Source organism: Panthera uncia (assembly GCF_023721935.1).
Source record: "Panthera uncia isolate 11264 chromosome B3 unlocalized genomic scaffold, Puncia_PCG_1.0 HiC_scaffold_1, whole genome shotgun sequence".
Classification (NCBI taxonomy): domain Eukaryota; kingdom Metazoa; phylum Chordata; class Mammalia; order Carnivora; family Felidae; genus Panthera; species Panthera uncia.
This window is the reverse complement of record NW_026057582.1, coordinates 2,062,112-2,063,654: the sequence shown is the minus strand read 5'-3', so window position 1 is coordinate 2,063,654 and position 1,543 is coordinate 2,062,112. Positions and strand designations below refer to the sequence as shown.

Genomic DNA, 1,543 nt, shown 5'->3' with positions numbered 1-1,543 from the left:
GAACGCACGGCATCCAGGCCGGACCAGAGGGCAGCAGAGATCCTGTATTCAGGAGGGCGGCAGCCCCATCCAAGGCAACCAAGCTCAACCACCCAAAATGATGTCACCTGGTCACTTTGTGTTCCGTGGGTTTAAAAGAAAAAGTGGCTGGGGCACCTGGATGGCTCAGTCGGTTGAGTGTCCGACTTCAACTTAGGTCTGTCTCATGGTTTGTGAGTTCAAGCCCTGGATCTGGCTCTCTCTCAAAATAAATAAACTTAAAAAAAAAAAACAAAAAGAGAGAGAGAAAGTGGCAAAGTGCAGAGCCTGACTCCTGAAGGCATCCTGACACCGTGCTGGGACCACCTTGGGCAATTTCCACTGGGCAAGAGAGAGAAAGAGCCAAGTGTCCCTTAGCAGGAGGCCCAGGGCCTCCCCCCATATTCCTGACTCTCCATTCAATCTCGGATTTCCTTACAACCCCACAAAGCCCTTGGGTTCTCTCCAAACTGACACGCAACGTGTCCCTTCAACACCCAAGCAGAGTCTCGTGACCACTCGTCACCCCAGGCCAATTAGGGAAGCGCTCTCCGTGACAGCCAGTACGTGCACACACGCAGCTCACAGAACGGGACTGTGGTCACTCTGCTCCTTCTGCTGCGTCTCACTTTTTAAAAATGCTCTTCTGTGTAGGATGTGCCCCAAGAGTGAACTTCAAAGCGAACTGCGGCCTACGTGGGTAATGACCACACGTCGATGTGGGCTCATCAATTGTAACAAATGTCCCACCTGGTGGGATGTCCACACTGGGAGAGGCGTGCCTGTGTGTGGACAGCGGACATGATGGAAATCTCTAATTTCCGCTCAGTTTCACTGTGAATCTAAAGCTGCTCCCGAAAGGTAAAACGTGGGGCGCCTGGAGCTCTGGCCGCGTTTAGGATCCACTTCCATTGGTCCTTACGGTCGCTTGTCAGACCCCAGCCGCCAAAATGGTGAAGCAGATCGAGAGCAAATACGCTTTTCAGGAAGCCTTGAACAGCGAGGGGAAAACTTTAGTAGTTGACTTCTCTGCCACAGGGTGTGGGCCTTGCAAAATGGTCAAGTCCATCTCTCATCCCCTCTCTGAGAAGGATCCCAACGTGGTGTGCCTTGAAGTAGACGTGGGTGACTGTCAGAGGTTGCTTCAGATGTGAAGTCAACCCTCCCGTTTTTAAAAAAGGGACAGAAGGTGGGTGAATTTTCTGGAGCTGATAAGGAGAAACTTGAAGCTACCATTAACGAATTAATCTAATCATGTTTTCTGAAAACATAACCAGTCATTGGATGTTGACAACTTGTGATATTTTTTATTTACAAAAAGGAAAGATCAAGTATGAAGACTATATACCCAACTGCCATCTGATTATAAGTGACAATAAAATATTAATTCTGAAAAAAAAAAAAAAATGGGGCACCTGGCTGGCTCAGTCTGCTAAGCATCCAGCCCTTGATTTCTGCTCAGGTCATGATCCCACGGTTCATGGATCGAGCCCCGTGTCAGGCTCTGTGCTGACAGCACTGAGCC

General features: G+C 49.4%; 1 pseudogene; it reads left to right on the top strand.

The window, feature by feature from the left end:
* Positions 1 to 968: 968 nt before the first annotated feature.
* On the top strand, positions 969 to 1,294 carry LOC125909128 (thioredoxin-like; annotated as a pseudogene).
* The last annotated feature ends 249 nt before the right edge of the window (positions 1,295 to 1,543 follow it).